The sequence below is a fragment of the Sciurus carolinensis genome, chromosome X (assembly GCF_902686445.1).
Source record: "Sciurus carolinensis chromosome X, mSciCar1.2, whole genome shotgun sequence".
Classification (NCBI taxonomy): Eukaryota; Metazoa; Chordata; class Mammalia; order Rodentia; family Sciuridae; genus Sciurus; species Sciurus carolinensis.
In genome coordinates, this window is record NC_062232.1 from 93,973,724 (window position 1) to 93,994,995 (window position 21,272).

Sequence of the window (21,272 nt, forward strand, 5' to 3'; positions counted from 1 at the left end):
TCTTTCCAGAATGTCACATAGTAGGAATTATACACTATGAAGCCTTTTTGGATTAACTTTTTTCACTTAGATTTATGCATTTAATGTTCCATTATGTTTTAATAACTTGATATTTCTGATTTTTTTTAACCACTTGATGTCTCATTGTATGGATGTACCACTGTTTATCTATCTGTTGGTTGATTGATGGATGGATACAGGGAATTTAATCCAGGGGTGCTTTACTGCTGAGCTACACCCCTGACTCTTTTAACTTTTTTTAAATTTTGAGGCAGGATCTTGCTAAGTTGTTCTGGGTCCTCCTGAGTTGCTGAGACTGATTTCGAACTTGTGATCCACCCACATCAGACTCCCAAGTTGCTGGGATTATAAGTGTGTGCCTCTGTGCCTGGTCCATTCATCTGTTGAAGTTATGTTTACATCTTGATGCCTTCCCATTTTGACGGTTAGGAATAAAACTCCTATAAATATTCTTGCATGCAGGTTTTTATGTGGACACATTCTCAATTCATCTGGGCAAATCCAAGAAACAAAAATTGCAGTATGTATGACAAAACTATAAATGTACTTTTGTAGTTTGTAAGAAACTAAAAAGTGGCTGTACCATTTTTCCATTCCCACCAGTAATGAATGAGTCCTTGTTACTCCATACCCTTGCTAGCATTTGGTGCTGTCAGTTTTTTGGATCTTAGCCATTGTAATAGATGTGTCATAATGTTTAAATTTCTTTTTTACTCATGTCTTTCTTAGTCATTAAAATTTATTATTTGGTGAATCATCTAGCCAGAAGCTAAAATTTCATGGGAGAGACACATAAAACCTAGATGTCTTACAATAAGTAAAACTCCTTAATAGGGTTTTAGTTTGTTTATGAGAACAGACAAATGTCACCACGATTTTTTAATAAAATTCATGTGAGGTGGAAAAGATGATCTGCATAGTAAATTTGCAACTAAAGGAATGAATTTTGCCAGCAAAAATACTACTCACCTTTTTAGAAAATGATGGGCTTTTATTTAAGTTAGTTTTATTTGAGTAATTCATCTGGTGTTTTGTCTCCCAGTAAGAGGACATCCAACTATAAATGCATTATATGACCTTATGGCTGTAAGTTTCATCCTTAGTATATGAGCAAAGGAATCTGGTTTTATGTCTAACCTCAACTGTGTTACACTGACCCAAACAATTGATTTGACTGTCATTTAATAAAAAAACAGATTTTCTTTTCTTTTTTATTAAGAAATTTTGTCAACTCTATTATCATTCCTGGGAATTGCATATACATTTAGGAGTCAAAAGGAGTCACTCCACACTTGGCAGCATCTCATTATGAGCAATTACCAGGAATAGAATCCCCAGTTATTTTCATTAGTTCTCTTCTTTCTCTGCACACCACTGCCCAGTCTTTCATTTCCTTCTACTATTGAACCTCCCTATTTTTTTTAATGTGAGGTACACCTCATGAACACTTCCAAGCACAAAGAGATCTATGAAAGTGAACTACAGTGTTAATTGGCATCTCTGTGAAAACCATTGGTTTGCACAAAGGATAGTAAAGTTTCCTGAAAGCTGAAAATGATCTGTAGACAATCTAGCCTACACCTCCCGGCAGGATTACCTTTGAATAATTCCTCCCCTAGCAGCCCTAAATCATTACCCATCATGTTTTATAGATCTCCAGAGAAGGCTTTTGAGACAACCTTGCACTGTTAATGTTTAATGTTCCATAAACTATTGTCAGGATGAAATTCTCTTTTCTTTCTTGCCTACTGTTTTAGCCCATTTCCATTTAATTTTTTTCTGAAGTTTGCTACTGTTCATCAAGTTCACTCACATTCTGAGAACTGTTATTAGAAAAGGGCATGAAGCTTACATTTTTAACTTCAATGGTCAATTTTCAATCGCCACTTACTATGACCTCTCAGCAGTATTGGCATATGGCCACTCTTACCAATTTGATATATTTTCTTCACTTGGTTTCCAGTATACTACACTGCCCTAAGTTTCTGGTTTTTGTTTTGACTTTCAAATGGAGGTTATTTTTGTTTTATTTTTAACTGGCACACAAGAACTATAAGATTCGTGAGGTACAGTGTGGTGTTTTAATACATATGTATATAGAATGTGTAAGATAATCTTACAGTACTAAGCACATCCATAACCTTATACATTTATCACTTGTTTGTGTTGAGCACATTCAAAATCCTCTCTTCTAGTGATTTTGTGATATTCAATTAAGTGTAGTTAACTGTAATCTCCCTACTGTGCAATAGACCACTAATTCTTATTCTTTCTAACTTTGTACTCCTTGACCAATCTCCTCCTATCCTCTTTTCCCACTTCCCCTCCCTAGTCTCTGTAACCACTCTTATACTCTTTACTTCTCTTAATTCAACTTGTTCACGTTCCACATATGAATAAGGTCATGTAGTATTTGTCTTTCTGTGTCTGGCTGTTTCGTTTTTGCCTGTTGCCTCATGGCCTTTTCCTTATTGGCCTTGTTTTCTAAATTCTCCTTTTCTTATACCTCCCCTACATGTTGAAGTGAACTTATTAGACCTATTTTTTTCTTTATCAACATTTGTTCCATAGGCAATATCTCTACTTGACCATAAAGATCATTCACACTCCACTGGTTTCCAAATTCCTAGCTCAATCATAGAGCTGTTCCATGATCTCCAGGCTGATATATACAACTACCTACTTTACAGTTCATATTTACCATGCTCAACATTGAGCTCCTGAATTCACCTTGTCCTAACCATACTGCTCTTTTCCAAGTGTTTCCCATTGTTCATAAATGGAACAATCTTCTACCAGTTGATCAGTACAGCATCCTTGGAGTTATTCTTGGGTATTTTCTCTCATAACCCACTTACAGTATATTAAAAATTCCTGTGGGTTCTCTTTTCAGAATGTGCCCAAAATAGCAACACCCATTATCGCTGCCCTTCTTTAAGCTACTATCATATTTCACCTGGATTATTGTAGATTTCTTTGTAGTTCTCTTATTTCCATTCCTGTCTCTTGATAGTGTATTCTCTACATAATATCCAAATTAAGTTTTCCATTGTGGATTGAATTGTCTCCCCCAATGTCTCAAATTCATATTTTAAAGGTTTGTCCCAATGTGACAGTATTTAGAAATGAGGCCTTTGGGAGGTATCGGAGTTAGGTGAGTCCATAAGGATGGGGCCCTTTTAATGGGATTAGTACTCTAATAAGAGGAGAAACTGGAGAGGTTAGTCTCTCTCTTTTTGCCCACCTGTGTGAACACAGCAAGAAGGTGGCTATTTGTAACCCAAGAAAAGAGCTCTCACCTATTATTGACCCTGTTGGCACCTTGATCTTTTACTTCTAGTCTCCAGAACTGTGAGAAATAAATTCCCATTATTTAAAATAGTCTGTGACATTTTGTTATGGTAGTCCAAGCTGACAAAGGCAGTTCATAAAAATATATAAATCAAATTATTTAAATGTTTAGTTTAATGTTCTCAAATGACATTCTACCATATCTAGAATAAAGTCCAAAGAACTTTTTATGACCTACAAGATTCTATGTGATCTGGATTCCTACTATTTCTCTGATTTCATATTTTCCCAGGCTCCCAATCCCCTACTCCATTCTAGCCACTCTGGGAATTTCCATTAGCTGACCCTGCCTCTCTTCCCCCTGATAGTGACATAATTTACTCTCTACCTCTTACTCTCTACTCATGCTTTCAAGAAGCCTTTATATCTACAATACTTGTATTTCTGCTCATTACTTTTTATTGTCTAACCCTGCTAAGTTTTTCCTTGTGTATTTATTGCTAGCTGATATTTTTTCTCTGTGTCTAATTTATTATCCACCCCACTAGATAGTAAGTTTCATATTGGCAGTGACTATGTCTCTTTTGCTCACTATGCTAGTCTTTTAGATGGTGTTTGATAAATATTTGTTCTGCAAGTAAGTGGATGAGTTTGATCTCACAATCACTGCTTTGCATCTGGCTGTTTTGTTTAGCTCTGAAAATTCAGGTAAGGAAAGGATGACCTGGAGTGACTTCAAAAGTCAAACAGGGCAAGTTTATTTATAAACTCACTTTCAGTGTAATAAAGCACAAAATTTTTTTAAGAATTGATATTTACCACACAGTTACTGCTCTGTCTTTTACTCTGATAAAGCTGGTGATTAAGTAGGATTCACGGTTTAAGATGGAGTAACTATCTGATTCATGCAGAAGTGAATCAGGATCTTATTTAACTTTGTATTTAGGTTCATTTGTGGTTCTTCCATTCAGAAAATATTGAATATTTGGAGAAACAAATATGTTGAGAAACAAAGCTGGACATGCCACTGGGTAACTCATGGTCCTAAGGGACAGGTATAAAATGAGAAAAATTTAATATAATGTGATCAATGCTAGGGCTGAATTCAAGGTCTAGTGTGGAAGTCTAAAGGAAAAAATGTCTACAGCAACCTGAATAAGTCAGAAAATATGCCGTAAAGGTGGTAGCACTTGAACTAAGAGCTAGAAGGAGGAAAGAGGTGTGCTACCAGGAAAACATGAAGAGAAGTCATCCTGAGGACTGTGGTACATGAGTGGGGCCATGGAAAAGGATATGATGGCATCAAATGTAATGTATAGAGAAGAAAACAGCATAGACAAAGGCACAGAATCACGTGATTTTTTAAAAGTCATGATTTGTTTGTACGGTCACAAATAATGCGAATGTATTGGGAGATATGGAAGATAAGGGAAATATAGCTAATCAGAGCTGATTCTAAGATTCTCTGAGGCATTAGTTAAGAGAATATATTATTAAAGATTTCATTTCCATAATGGGCAGCTGGTTATCAGTTCAGGGGGAAATTTAATAAACCAATCTAACCTACAATGTACATGACTGATTTGTTATTCCTATCAAGGACATTTAAATTATACAGGGTGATGCCTGGAGAGGAGTTAGAGAGTAGAACTTCTGTAACAGGCAAGTAGATTAGATTTAAACTGAGAAGTTTCTAGAATGTTTTTCCTCCCTAAAGAAAAAAAATACCATCATTTTCTCTGTCTGCCATGTAAACTCATTGCCAATTCAGATTTTAATTCTTCCTACAGTACCCTCTCTAAAAGGAACCAGAAAATGAATGTAGTTTTTCAGAATATAAAATAATCATTCCTCTGGATTGGAACTCTAAGTACTCAGAAGAGATAAAAAGAAGTAGTGTGGTTTAGAAAACACTTGGTTTAAAAGGGAATTAAAGTAGCTGTTCTTTACCTGTCAAAGTAAAGAATAATATATAAAGGGGAAAAAATCCATCTGTTTTGAGTCATGAAATCATCCTCTGGGCTCCACAGAGAGCTTATATCCAAGTGGGAGAGAAAGTGACTCTGACTGTGAAACTCAATTCTAAAGAACAGACACTTTTCCTTGAGGCCTCCTGGTGGGACAGATCTTCCCCTTTCATCAATCCAGGTTACTGAGCTACAGATACATGTAAAGGTTAAATTGCAGTACCTCAATTGGAACATTTAAGGCTTGTTGGTTGTTCATGGCCTCAGCACAAAACTAAAAAACAGGGCTTTAAAAATAGAGCATGAAAAACAATTTCTTTTTAACTCATTCTGTCACATCATCCTGTACATAGGACACTTATAAAACTTAAACTGAGCAATTTTATAGGTGTCTTATGAAATTTTATAGCTTTTCATGGTGTCCTATATATATGATGATGAGACAGATTGGGTTAAAAAGAAAATAAAATGAAAATAAATTCAATGTAGAAAAATTCAGTCAGTAAAGGGCTTTGGATATTTAAAATGGCTGTGTAACAATATACAGAAGACAAAGTTCTAATGTGCTTTCATTTCCACATCAAATTAACTCCAGATTGTCTTCAAACTAACATAGGCTTCTATTTATATTGACTATCAATATTAAGATACACATGCTTATTTGTTTATATTGCAATAAATATTTTTAAATGGTGATGACAAAATGATTCTTTGTCCATTTCTTAGAATTTAGTTATAAAACAAATTATACATTTGAGGACATTAAGATATATGTGGAAGTCTTTTGGTATAGATATACATGTTTGTGCTGTAGGCATTTCAAAAAAGGGAATGGTCACTGTGGAATGAAGTTAGACTGGGCAGCCTTTAAGGAGAAGATGAGTCTTGAGCCCTGAATTTCAAGGAGAAAATTTTGGATTTTGAATGGTGGAGAAGGAGGAAAGAAAATATTTTAGATATAGGGAAGAGGAATGAGTGAAGGTATAAAGACAGAAATGTGGTATGTGACTCTAAGGAGGCCTATTTGAAAGAATCAGGGCCAGTGATCATGTTGGGGATTAGTGGAAATTTAGGAGGGATAGGTAGAGTGGGGCAGTTGACTGAAGACCTGGAATGCCACGTTGATCAGTTTTGACTTGATCCTACAAGCAAATGGATGTCCTTGTAGGGGAGTGTCATGCTGAAAACCATGTCTTTAGAAGATTAATCTAGCAGTGTTTTAAGGAAGGATTTGCTTGTCTGTGTGTGGTAAGTGATGGATGACTGTGGAATCTGAGAAAGAGTTAACTCTCACTTGTTCCATTAAGGTTTATCAGGAACAAATCTTTAAATTCTCTCAGCACAGGAACAAAGCCATGCTGGGTTTTCTTTTTCCTTTTTTTTTCAGTTCCTTTGTCAACATAATCATAATTTATTTTACCTTTCTTTTCTTTCTAATTCAATATGCTGCTCAAGAGGAGCCACAGAGGAGGGAACTTTTAGGGTATGTTTGCTACTCTCTAAACCCTGAGCCCCCTAGCTCTCAGACATCTATGCTTAGTGGTAGGAGAGGTCTTTTTAAACAGGCTTGTGATTCATTCTTCCCTTCCCTGGGGAAGATGTGAGTCATTCAGCCTGTAATTGTCAAAGACCCTAAGTCTGGGCTTGGTGCCTTGCTTCAGTCCTTAGCATGAGTATATACCAGGTTGTTTTCCATTTTCTTCAAAATCACCTCTTCCCAGGGTGACTTCATTATCTAAAATTATGTAAAGTCCTAATATCTCAGACAGATATCTATTGAAATGGAAATAAAACATACATCAAAATGCCAAATAAGGGATGAGTTGGGGATTATCCATGTTATCATTCCCCCTCATTCAATTTAGGTCACCTCAATAATTTCTTATTGAAAACCCTCACCAGGAATCTATGAACTACATAAAGGCAAAGCCTTATTCATATAACAAATGTATTAGCACACAAAAATGAACAAGCCACACAATTTAATAGCAATGTGGAATGTATATGATTACGTGCTGAAGTAAGTGACACAGACAATGGTAAAAGTTGACTGCATTAGTTATTTATTAAAAAAAAAAAAAGAAAACCCCAAGACCCCAGTAGTATGCATGTTATGGATGTTAAATTGCTTTTTGTATCTCACATTTGAATCTTTCAAATCTGATGTGAGCACAGATGAAAATTGGCAGCTATTCAACTCATTACTGGACATCATTTCCAAATGAGCTTTTTCTTCTTGTTTTTGAATTTTGCCTTTACAGCATTCTTTCCAAGTAGCCGAGTTGTCCTTTCATTGAGTGTCTTTTTTTCCCCTTTGCAAGTAAAGAGATCAGTTTCTCACTTGAAAAATATGTCTGGGTGTTTGTATGCAGCAATCTCATTTTGATATGTAGATTAGATGATAGGATTATGCAGGAAGAGAATGTGCTCCCTCCATATGTAGATTAATGAGACAGAACTGAGATCTCTCATGGTGCCACAGTCACCTCTGGAGACGACCTTTGCTTTTTTGTACCAATAACTATGTGCTTATTCTCACAGAAATATCTTGAGAATGCTGAGTTTTTTTGGCAGGTTTGAGAATGAGTGGTATAAATTGGAGTAAGTTTCTAAAGAAAGTGGGTTGGAATCATTGTGACAAGGAAGGAATGAACCAGAGTAGAAAGAGGAGCTGGTTCTTAAATAGCATTGAAGTACATTAGGTTTCCGGACCTTTCCTCATCCAAGAACATACAAAGTTTAGCTCTTTGTATTCTGTGGATATCATGTGGTTGAGAGCAAGTGCCTATGGAAAGAAGATCTAGAAAATAACAAGAATTTTGAGGGAAAAGAAAAAAAAATGGAGAGAGATTGAGTGAGAATGAAGGAGTTGCTCATGCTTAGGTTTAGGCTATTGACAAGGTGATAGAGCAACATAGAGTTTCATAGAATTTCTTGGTGTTCCAGGGGAATGGTTATTTAAAGGACAATGTATGAGTAGAGGACATAGATGACAAACAAACAAAAAAATAGGCAGCTAAAATATTGTTTGATTCTCCAAAATTCCTTTTTCCTTTTACATGTATGGCATATAAAATGCATTCAGATTACATGAAAGGAGAATGTTCCAGAGCTGTATTCACCTTGGTTGTTGTAAAGCTGGCATAGTTGGAGCTACTTGAGATATCGAAACAGTATAATTCAAAAAGAATTGAACACTTCTGAACATTTACTGCTCAGTGATGACATTATATATGATAAAGTAAGCAGGTCCTCCATTTCCCCAGTATTTCTCTCAAACAAAACATTGTAAAGGATGACTAGGCAATTTCATTGATATGATGCATAATATACATTCATATATAAACTAGATTCTGGATAGTATTTTGAAAATATTCCAGGTTTCTTTTCCTTCCCTCCCTCCCTCCCTCCCTTCCTTCCTTCCTTCCTTCCTTCTTTCCTTCCTTCCTTTCTGTTTTGCTGTTAGGGATGAACCCAGAGCCTTCTGCATACTAGGAAATGCTCTATCAGTGAGCTGAATCCCAGCCTGAAAATATTCTAGGTTTAAGTAATCCTGAATCACTGTGTCCTAAACTCTCTTTTTCTACCATTACAAGGCAAGTCTACTTCCTTACCCTAGCTATAAAACCCTTTTTCTGCTCTTCCAACTAAACTCTTATGTGTTGAGCAGACATAAAAAGGCAGAGAAGGTGGAGAGAGTGGGGAAAGTGGGGTAACTCAACCAAGTCTGAATTTTCCTACCACTTGCTGCTAGGAATGTTCTTACTGGAAAGACCCTGGTCAATTTGTGAGGGTTTCCAGAAAGTCAACATAAAAGCCTAGACATAAATAGTATTTTCTTATTTGGTATAAGCAATTCATTATTTTATTAGTTTAGTCCAACTCAAACAAATGCTGAAATATGACTATGATAGTAGGTATTTGAGACAGAGGTTCCGCTGAGAGTGAATGATGGGGATACCTCCCAGTAAACACAGACATTGGAGACCAGGCTCGGAAGGCACAGATCTAATTTTACTTATGATTGTACAAGACAAATATAGGCACGTTATCCAATCAGGTTAAGATGCTTGTTAAAACATAACAGAACCAACCTATAGGTAAGCTATATGCTGTACTAATGTAAACAAACCAAGTATTCCTAAGTGATTCTGTCCAGCAACAAGTCTGAGACAAAGGACTGGGGGAGGGGCAAGCTCCAGCACACAACATGAGGCGAGGCAGCAGGGAAAACTCACATCACAGTTTGCTGGGATGCCTGCTGAGCGAGGCTTTCCCTCAGCTCATAGCTCAGATTCAGTAACTGCAAAGGCCTACAATTCATGGCAAGTCTTTACCACTTCCTCAGTTTCCCCATCCAGACTGTTAGGTTTATTTAAACCATGATTTCAGTGACTGCTGTCAAATAAGCTTGAGGAATGTTCCCTACATGTGATTCCTTTTCCAAACATGGACTTTATATCTTTAGACTAGCCATCTGGGTCTACCTCCACCCTTCCTAGCTGTGGTATCATCCCAGGTCATTATGTGAAAGCCTCAAATCAAAAACTCTTAGAATTTCATCACTGTAGAATGAGGCCTAGAAGGTTATACAAGGCATCTAAGATATATGCAAGGTTAGGTTGTTAGAACTGAAAATAATTCACTTGAATAAATGTAGTAAATCTAACACATTTTCTAAGTCAGCATTAAAAATGTTCATTTTTCAGAGTTCAAAACACTGGAAAAGAGCTTTCTGTGTCTTCACGTTTTCCCTCCTGTATTTATAGCTCTAATAGGGTTGCCAGAATTCACATAGAACTCTGAAACCTCCAGGGACTCTAGAGGGCAACCTGGTTTTCTATTTCTCTGCTTTCATAAGAAACCTTCTACACAGACCTGAATGTAATGATTTTTATTACTTCCAAGATGATTTTTTTCGAAGGGCTTAATGAGACGAATGGGAAAAATAAGTTTTCAGAGTAGCAGGGTAAGGGGCTATTTCTTACATAACTGTCTCAACAAGACTCAAAATGAAAGAGAAGTTCTGATTTAACCCCAGAAGGAACAATGTGTGTCACATTGTGTTGATGAAATTTTATCAACTGTAATTCTCCTTTTTTTACTCCTCACAGTCAAAGCAGCATTTGTTAAGGAAGTGTAATTGGTATTCCTTTTGTGGCCATGGAGCAAATGTAGGAAGGACTCTGTTTTGAAGACAGAGGCAGTGTTTCCAGAATTTCAAAGGAATAAGTTCATGTCAGGAGCTCTAGGAAACCTTTTATTCATGTGTCAAGAAAATTCTTTTTTTTTTTTTTTTTTTTTTGGTGCTGGGAAGAAAATTCTATAGTAAAGATTATAAAATTCATAAAAGTGCAATGTAAACTACTCTGCCAGCCATGGTGAATAATCTCTCACATAGTCTTAGTGGAATAATCTTAAACCAGATTTTCTGTTAGTGGAAATATTCTTTGAAAAGTTAAAAGAGCTGAAAGAGTGTAAAGCATTTTTGTTTTCCACTATCCCTTGAAGAACTCAGTAGGACACTTAGTTTAACCTATTTTTCCTAATGTACCAAAACACACTGGTATTATGTTCTACTAAATAATAGTTCCGTGACCTGGAAGTGTTAAGGCAGTTTAGCATTAGCTCTCCTCAGTCACATGGGTGAGATCAGCATTATCTTTGGAATTTCCTCACCTTCCCTTTCAATGCTTTCCTTCCACACTGTGATATTTTATACTTAAAGTATGATTAATATGCATACGCTATCTTCAAAATCAATTTAAAATGTGCAACTAGAAGAATTTTGATAATTGTAGGCAATCATTAAACACTACCATAATCAATATACAGGAAATTATTCCATCACCATAAAAAGCTTCTTTATGACCTTTTAATTTGATCCCCACCCCCCACACACCCATTTTATATCATTGAAGTTTTGCCTTTTCTAGCATTTTATTTAAATGGAATCATACTATATGTAATATTTTGTTTGACTTTTTCCATTTAGTATAGGGTTTTTCAATCTTGACACTATTGACATTTGGGCAGGAAAATTCTTTGTTGTGTGTGTGGGGTTATTCTATGCTCTGTAGGATGTTGAGCAGTACTGCTGACCTCTACCTAGTAGATACTAGTAGCATCTCTAGTTATGACAATCAAAAATATCTCCAGGTATTTTCAAATACTCCCCAGTAGACAAATCATTCCTTGTTGAGAACTCTAGAATTACCACAATGTTTTTGAGCCTTGTCTATGTTGTTAGATATACTTATAGCTTACTCTTTTTTATTGCTGACTGGTATTCTAATTTATGCATATATCACAATTTACTTATTCATATGTGGATGGACATTTGGGCTATTTTCAGTTTTACAGTCTTATAGATAAAGCTGCTATGAACAGTTACATATACAGTTTTTTTGTGTGTATATGATTCACTTTCTCTTGGGTAAATACCTAGGAGTCAAAATTCTGAGTCACAGGGTGACTCAATGCTTAACCTTTTGAGGAACTTCCAGAATGTTCTCCAAAATGGATACACCATTTTGCATTCCCATCATCCTGGCCAAAGCTTGTTGTCTTTCACTTTGACTTGAGTCATCCCATGTGTGCATAGTGATATCTCATTGTAGTTGTGATTTGCATTTCCCTAATGACTAATAATGTTGAACATTTTTTTCTTGTGCTAATTGGCCTTTTCTATATCTCATTTGAAAAAAATGTTTATTCAAATTCTTTACTCATTTTGTAGTTGAATTGTCCTTTAGTTGTTGAACTGTAAAAGTTCTTTATATGTTCTTGATATGTCTTCCACACAACAAATTTTCTTAATTGATATAAAGTCCATTTCATCACTTTTTTCTTTTGCGTTTTGTGTCTTTGGTGTCCTATTTAAAAATTTTGATCTGACCCAATGTTACAAAATTGCTCTCCTATTTTATTCTCTGAGTTTAATATAGTCCTAGCCCTTACATTTACATGTTTGATACATTTAAAATTAATCTTTGTGTATGGTGTGCAATTGGCTAAGGTCATTTTTTCTATACAGTTATAATTGTTGTCCTAGAATCATTTGTAGAGAAGACTATCTTTTCTCCATGAAATTGCCTTAAAACATTTGTCATGTATGGGTTGACTACATGATTATGAAAGATACTAGATTCCCTTAAAAATGTATGTTCGGTCATTGTTGTGTACGTTATACAAATATGAATTATATCAAAGTGGTTCATGGTTTTGTTGAGATCTAAGATTTGCTGGTTTTGTTGAGATCTAAGATTTGCTGATTTTTATCTGCTTGTTCTGTCAATTTCTGAGACATTAAAATCCTCAGTGCAATTGAGGAATTGTCTGTTTTTTCACTTTAGTTTTGTCAGTTTCACTTCATACATTTTGAAGTCTTGTTATGGAACAAATATATATTTATGAGTGTTATGTCCTATTGAATTGACCTCTTCATTATTATAATAGTAATGACATCATCTTTGGTAATATATTATGTTTTAAAATGTAATTTATTTGACATTACTGCAGGTACTCTAGGTTTCTTATGCTCATGATTGTTGGTTGAGTCTTTGGGTACTCACTATGTGGGCATCTCCATAGGACTGTTTGTGATATGCCAGCTGGCATCCCCCAAAGTAAGTGATCCAAGAGAGAAAAAGTATGAGCATCCAAGACAGATTTCATTACCCAATCTCAGATGTGACATAACTATCATTTTGGGTTATAGTCTATTGGTCACACAGACAAATCAATAGGGACTATTGGTTCGAGACAATTTAAGAGTATGAATACTAGGAGGCAGAGATCATTGGGGCTAACTTGGAGGCTGGATCCAAAAATGGTCTTAAGATAATCACCTTGGAAATGGAATTTATACTTAGAGTTTTTTTTTTAAAATGTAATTATTTATTTTTTAATTTTTTGCAGACTGTATTTTGATTCATTTTAAACAAATAGGGTACATTATTTCATTTCTACAGTTGTACACAATGTACAACTGTGTAATCATTTGTGTAATCATACCTGTACATAGGGTAATGATGTCTGCCTCATTCCACCATTTTTCATACCCCCCTCCCTCTCATTGATTTAAAGAACAATTAATTTTCTTCTTATTATTCCTCAGGAACCCACAGTTACTTCTCAGAAGATATCTAATGTGTGTACACTTTAAAAAGTTGTCATTTACGACATCATCAGCATTGTGGTAGATCCTCTGTTTGGGGGAAGAGGGTATAAGAACTATAGCATTTGTTTATGGTTTGGATCGGAAATGTTCCCCAAAGGCTCATGTGTTGAAGACTTGGTCCCCAATGTATGAATGTTCAGAGGTGGGGATTTTAGGCAATGATCGGATCATAAGTACTCTGACCTTATCAATGGATCAATAATTTCATGACATTATTTGGAGGTGGTAGAGGCTATAGAAGGTGGAGCCTAGACAGAGGATGGGTCCTTTGGGGCATTTCATTTGGACTACATCTTTATAGCTTGTCCCTGGGTCTTTCCTCTCTCTTGTTCTGTTTCTTGGCTACCATAAGCTAAGAAACTTTCTTCCACCATGCCCTTCCACCATGATATTTCTGCCTTGGAGCTAGCCAACCATGGACTCAGACCTCTGAAGTCATGAGCCAAAATAAATCTTTACTTTTTTAAGTTGTTCATGTCAGATATTTTGAACACAGCAACCAAAAGCTAACTAACAGCATTGAACATAGTTTTAGCATTCAAATAAATTGATATTCCCTTGAGACTACACTAATAGTTCTCTAATTACAGTTATTCTAATGCAGGCCCTCAACTTATTTTCCATACAGTAGCATCCAAACTAATATCCTTGGTTCCAGAAACTATTTCCTTAAATTCATCTTTTATTTTGCTGCCTAATGTCTCTTTACATAGTAGATCTGATTATAAATCTTCCTTATATAAAATAGTCAATGTTATCCTTTTGCCTTTACAAAAAATAAATTTAATATCTTTGGAAAGTTATTTAAAATCCTTTAAAATCTGATCTTGACCTCTATTTCTAACTATATCATTGCCATCCCATCCACAATGCAAATTAGATTGTAGTCTAATTTTTTTCTCTGACATATTTTCTATAGAATGTTAATTTCATTTGCTCCAGGGAAAAAATTTTCATGATCATATAAGTTGGAAAGTATTGAATACTGTATTCCCTTCTTAGAACTGCATACAATATATTAGTATTCTAAAAGTTCTAAAGATTTTTTCAGTGAGGAAGTATATTATTAATCAATTGTTTCCCAATTTATTTCAATTAGGTTTATGAAACCTACTTAAGAAGAACAGTTGTTAATGCCCTATATAAAACTCTTACTGAACACGGTTTAGTTAAATGTTGTTCTTTCACATTCAAGTATTTTGCATTTTCTAGAATATTGATATTTTACAGTTGCTTTTTGCATGAGAAAGGGAAGGGACTCATCTGGAAGGTTATACTTAGAAGTAGAATCCCGAAAAGACTCTTTTCCCTTCTTACCAACTCAGAAAGTTGACTTAGCCTTCACAGTTCAGCTCATGTTTAATCTACTGTAAAACCTGCTCTTCCATACCATACACTTCTCTGTAAGATAGAATTAATTGAATTTTTTCTCTATGCTGTCACAGAACTTTGCATATAGTCCTTTAATATTACTTCTCATATTTTGTGTGTGTACAGATGGTAGATTTCTTGAGGAAAGAGGCCATATTTTTATGCATTTTTATCTTGAGTACTTAGCACAGTAACAGGTAGTTCAGCAGCAAATCCAGTAAATGACAATTGAGTTTACTTGAAATTGTTATCCCAATATAAATTCACATCAAACTAAAGATGAAATATATATATGTAAAGTGTTATAAAATTAAAAGTGAAATTAATGAGGACTAGAATAATTAAGTAAAGTTTCATAGAGGAGGTAGGTCTTGAATTAGAATCTGAAAGATGAGAAGGATCGAGACAGGCTTATGCTGCATGTTAATGGAATGGCCAAGGAAAATCATGGATGCAAGGAGGAGATGGTGGTGAAGTGGTATCAGATTATAAAAAACTTTGAATGCCAAACATAAAACTTCAAAGGCAGTTGATTAAAGGATTAAATAAGGATGAAAGCAAAATGTAGCAGATATTAGTCAAAAACATGTATTGATTTAAATTAAGGTCTTTGTTCATTATTAGAGTTACCAATGCCACTAGTCAGCATTTTTAAACTGACCTGCACAATTCACATATAAAGCTTCTGTTTAAATTGGATAGATTTTGTATTTCCTAACAGAAACAGTGATTTATAGATATAGCATTATCATGAAAACATAATCTTCTTCCCTTTCCAAAATATTTTTTTCTGATAAAATGTTTCTCTATAGAACTATAAACATAGTCCTCGTAAATTCAAGCACTAGAGGTGAACCCTGTTCCTGGGCATTAATCCAAGTTCTCTGGTTCTTACACCTTAAAATTTAGATGAAGTCTTTTGAACTCACTGGAAAAAGGGAATTCCTCAATAGGGAAGAAAAGTTTATTTCTTAAATTAGCATTCATCTTTCTTTAGCTCCAACTCATTAAATACTATGAAATTAGTCTGTAGGCCAATCATATTGAATTTTTAATATACCCATTGTCAAAAAATGTTTTTTTCCTCTTAATGAGATTGTATGTTCCAGGAGATTATTTTAAATCCAATAATTGCATTTTGATTGCTTTATTTATATTTTCCAAGTTTTTCTGAGTTTCATTAAATCAAGTCTCTTAAACTTTTTCAGTCTAAGTTCTACTTTATTAGAACTGATGAATCCAAATCTGCTTGCTTATTTTTAAATCAAACCTCTACTTTTGATATATCTATAAAGAATATTTTATATGCTGCAAATGAACAGGATGGTCACTGAAAATAACTTTACAGCATGCTTGTTATAATTTTAAATTGTTATATTTATCAGAAATATAAGTAAAACCTGTAGTTGTGATGCTTTTTCTTTGTAATTGTATCTTTGACTTATTCAAGGTATCAATAGTATGTAAATATATTTGCATTATGGTACTAATTCTGTTCAGTGTTGGAGATTAAATTATGCATAATGCTTGAGAGAGCAGGTAGAAGGTCATGTACTTACCAATACATCCTTTAAAACATTTCCTTTATAAGCAATTGAGATAGCTTCATTGACTTTTTTTTCTTTTTTAAAATGTATTTTTATTTTCAATTGACACATAATATTTATTTATGGAGTATAGTGTGGCATTTCAATACAAGTGTTCAATGTGTGGAGATTGGATCGGGGTAATTGGCGTATCTACCATTTCCAACATTTATCATTTCTTTGTGCTAGGAGTATTTAAAATTCTACTGTACTATTTTGAAATATTCAATTAATTGTTTTTAACCATTTTTATCCTGCTGTGATACAGAACATTAGATGTTATTCATCCTTTCCATCTGTACCCCGTACCTCTTACCCATCCTTTCTCCAGCCTCATCCCCCACACCATTCTGAGGTTCTGGTAATCACTAGGTCTCTACTTCTATGAGATCAACTTTTTAGCTTCCACAGGTAAGTGAGACAAAATTTCTAAGCAAATGAATTTTTAAATGTACTGTTTTGAACATCAGTGAATAACAAATCACCAACCTCTGGCCAGGTACTGCTATAGTCACATATATTGATTTATGTAGGCATATATTTCTCTTTTATTGTGACCAACATGTTATTAACATCAATAGCATATTAGTGAATACATCACAGCTCTAAGGGAATGAATGTAAGCATGTTATAATAATTACCAAATTTAAGTAAATTAAACCTTAAGTGGAGATAATAAGGCACATTAAATACACTTTTAAAAATGTTATATTAGGAACCTATGAGCTCTGTTAAGGCACTATGTAGGTTCTTTTTTATACAATGGACTTATTCAATATCTCAGTGTAGCTGAAACTTCCTGTCTGGCCTAGAAAAGGGTTATTCCCTTCTAATTATTATGAATTTGGAACAACATTGCTATTCTGAAATTTTCCAACTACTGTATTTTTTTTAATTGAAAATTTTATGATGCTACAATGGATAATTTCAAGAGAGGTTTTGTTGTGTTTCAAAGAAAGTTTTCATATGCAAATGCTACAGTTTCATCACGTCTGAACCCTCATTGCTTTGTTAATTCCTTATCAAAGAAAATAAACTTACTACATGTACTAAATTTTTTAAAAAATGTGTCAGGAACCTGACATGTTGCCAACAAGAAAGACCCTTCTGAACTCTCATAGTGAAAATGATTACTTTAGAGGGAAAATGTTGGAAAGAATCTGAACCCTCTTATCAATCTTGCTCATAAAAGGGGGAATTTATTCATTTTGGTGTTAAAATGATTCTGGAGATGCTGAGTAAGTTTCTTTCCCAATGTTAAATGTGCAACTAAGGTTTCTCATTCAGTCAAAATAATGAAAGATCAGGGCGATGTTCAACCTCAAGAACAGCACTTGGAGTAGTAACATTCCAAAGTTCCCGTCTGATATTATTCTTTAAATCAAAATGGCAAATGTAATCTTCATTTTTAAGTGATTGTTTTAAAACACTTTACTACCTATTACTTAGAAGAAATATTGAAGATAAGCTATTATTAAATACACTTACTGACTAGTCTCATGACCTGTAGTCTCAGCTACTCCTGAGGTTGAGCTGGCAGGGTGGCATGAGCCCAGGACTTCAAGACTAGGCTGGGTAACATAGAATACCCCCACTTCAAAGAAATAAAAAATGAAAATAAATAAACAGACTCAACTATGTAGGTGTTAATTTAAGGTATAGCAAATAGGTGTAAAATTGCCAGAGAAAAAAAAGGATTTTAACAAAAGTATCAAAAAATGTTCCCTTTCCATTACTGTTTCAGTTATACTCTAAATTATTTAAAACAAGTTCATCATTTTAAGCACATTTAAAAACTATTATCAGGTTAAAAAAGAAGTAAAAGTCATTCAAATTAGGAGGAAGTAAAACTATTTATATTTACACATGAGATAATCTTACATAGAGAAAATCCTTAAGAATCCACATACATAAAACCAGCTTATTAGCATTAACAAATGAGTTCAGCAAAGTCACAAAATCCAAGATCAATATACAAAATCATTTGTATTTGTACACATTAGTAATGAATAATCCAAAAATAAAATTAGGGAAATTATTTGGTTTACAATAACATCAAAAATAATAAAATACTAAGGAATAAATTTAAATAGGATGTTGTGAGATATGTACACTGCAAACTATAAAATATTACTGAGAAGAAATAAAGAACACCTAAATAAATGAAAATAAATCCCAAAATTGATAGATTAAATGAAATATGTATAAAAATTATAATTTTTAAAGAAATGGGTAAGTTGACCCCAAATTCATGTGTAAATGTTTAAGTCCCTGAATAGCCAAAGCAATCTTGAAAAAGAACAAAATTGGAGAACCCAATCACAGTTATCAAAATGGAGTGGTGTAGCACTAAGAATAAACATATGTATTAATGGAACAGAACTGAGAATCCAAAACTAAACTAGTAAAGTCACATATCTATGATCAGTTGATTTTTGACAAGTGTTAAGACCATTCAGTGGGGACAAGAATAACCTTACCTACAAAATGATGCCAAGAAACTGGGTATCTATATGAAAAAGAGTGAAACTGGATCCTCACCTCATACCATATATAAAAATTAACTCAAAATGGATCACAGACCTAAATATATAGATGAAAATATCAAACTCTTAGATGAAAGCATAAATATAAATATGTGTTACTTTGAATTAGGTAATGTTTTCTTAGATATAACATGAAAAGCAAAATTAAAGAAAAAATTGATGTTGTTCACTTCATCAAGGTTGAAGACCTTTGCATATCACTGAACAATTACAAGCATGTTTGAAACAAATGAAGTAATAAAAACCTCAGGAAAGGAACAGAAATTAGTGGCAAAGAAATAGAATATATAGAGAGGAAACCAAATGGAAATTTTAGAACTAAAAGCACTAATAACTGTATTTTTAAAAGCTCAGTGGATGGTATCAATAGCAGAACAGAGGGGGCAGAAGATAGAATCAGTAAACAGTAAGATAATGTAATAGAAATTATCCCATCTGTAGCCAGGTATGGTGGTACATGACTGAATCTCAGAGACTCTGGATTTTGAGACAGGAGGATAACAAGTTCAAGGCCAGCATTTGCAACTTAGTGAGAGCCTGTCTCAAAATAAAATGAAAAGGGCTAGGGATATAGCTCAGTGGCAAAGCATATCTAGGTTCAATCCCCAGTACCAAAAAAAAAAATTGAATATATTCACAGAAACCTGTGAAACTATAAATTAAGATATAATGTTTGTGTCATTAGAGTACCAGACGGAAGGGAGAAAAAGGATGGGTCTGAAAAAGTACTTGTTTTAGTCTATTTTCTGCTATGTGACTGAACTCCACAGATTGATTAATTTATAAAGTTTTATTCAGCTCATGATTCTGGAGGCTGGAAGGTACGAGATCAAGGGGCCGTATCTGGTGAAGACCTTGTTGGTAGGACTCTCTACAGAGCCCTGAGACAATGTAGGGCATCACATGGTGAGAAAGCTACAGGCCAAAGACAGAGCCAAACCTGATTTTATAATGGACCCATGCTTAAGATAACTCATGAACCTATCAATATTAATCCATGAGTGAATTAGTACTTTATGAAGGCAAAGTCTTCATGATTTTGTTACCTCTTAAAGATCCTATCTGTTTCTACTTCTTATAAGTTGTTTCCATGTATAAGATACTTTACTAGACATCTGGGACATACAAAATAAATTATATAGAGCCATGTCATATTAGTCTTTAAGGAGTCATTTAGTAGGCCAGGTAATGTATGCATAGAAATATTTTTATGTGGTACTGGACATTAAACCCAGGGCTTATACATGCTAGGCAAGTATTCTATCATTGAACTGCACCCCCATCCCCCCCCTTTTTGAAATTTTTAATTTTGAGATGGGGTCTAGTTAAGTTGCCCAGGATGACATTGAACTTGGAATCCTCCCTCCTCAACCTCCCATGTAGGTGGGATTACAGGCATGTACCATCATGTCCAGCCTTCGAAATAATTTCACAAGGTAACAAACAAATTTTCAGAAAGAAAGGATGCAGGTAAATTGCTATGGGAATTAAAAGAGGCAGAGCCCATAATTGGTAGATGGAATCAGAATGTACACTGAAGGCAAGCATTTGAAATATGCTGGGTCAATACTTTAACATGGTTTTAAGGTAAATATATTTTAAATAGATGAAAGAGGAGAAATAAAACAGAAGCATGAAAATACAGGATATGAATGCATTGCTATTTTATTTCAATTTGTATAGAGCTGACATTTGATAGAATATGGGGAATTATCAGTGAGAAAATACTGGGTTGGTAATGTGTAAAGCTATTACCTTTTACTGTTACCTTGACCACAAATAGGCTAAATCATCTCATTTAGTAGTATTATTGGTAGATAGGAGATGACTAACGACAGTTGTAACTGTGACCCAAGGTCCTATACAACTGAAATTTAGCTTTATACTTTCTCAGCATTGACAGTTGCACAGAATTTGTGTGATGGCTCTCCTATTCTTGCAGAATTAAATGTTTTATTTTTTCCTCAGTGAATAATTACCATGATTCAACTAAAACATCTGCTATGTGTGAGGCACTGAGCCAGGCACTGTGGGATAAAACATGATTAACATGTTCTTTTTATCAAACATGTTTAAAATCTGGTAGAGAAAATAAGGCATCTCTCTAAAATGTTATAATACTTTAATTAGATAATATAAGTGCCAAAAGACCGTCAAATCACACAGAAACTGCAGAGGAAGAGGAATGCATACCCACTGGTGGAAAGAATTTTGAGATGATCACACTGATCCTGGCACTTGAAAGATGAATAGGATTCAATCTGAAAAATGAGGAGGGAAATTTCATGGAGTTGATGTATCAGAGCTA